The 346-nt window shown below is 42.5% G+C and overlaps 1 protein-coding gene across 1 annotated transcript in view; it reads left to right on the top strand.

Annotated features, from left to right (window-relative positions):
- LOC119586457 (glutamate-gated chloride channel-like) overlaps positions 1 to 346 on the top strand; it is a gene marked incomplete in the record, with an annotated part of 67,121 nt that overhangs the window by 61,004 nt on the left and 5,771 nt on the right.

The raw sequence follows: 346 nt of genomic DNA, 5'->3' as shown, positions 1-346 counted from the left end.
TAGTTAGGGTCATGTTGGGTCACCGTGAGGGGAGGTCATATGTCAGGGATAGCTGTGTTTTGGCTGATAGGTTGTAAAGGCTCATTTCGTGAAATTGTTAGCATAAGTAAACAAACAAACAAAAAATTACCAAAAAGAGTGGAATGTTTGTTGACGGTGGTTTATGACAGCTGGGAAGGTATACGAAGGTGTCGAGCGAGGATAAACAAAGGGGAATGTTGATTCAGAATGTTAACATATTTAGAACCTGTCAGAGCGGGCTGGTAAATACAGGCACGGGTCTCGGTGGGTTTAGCTTATGAATATGTGATGATGCTGTTAGTTCTGTAGAAAAGTGTTGGCAGGC

This window comes from Penaeus monodon, chromosome 21 (assembly GCF_015228065.2).
Source record: "Penaeus monodon isolate SGIC_2016 chromosome 21, NSTDA_Pmon_1, whole genome shotgun sequence".
NCBI classification, from domain to species: Eukaryota; Metazoa; Arthropoda; class Malacostraca; order Decapoda; family Penaeidae; genus Penaeus; species Penaeus monodon.
This window is presented reverse-complemented; position numbering and strand designations above follow the sequence as displayed.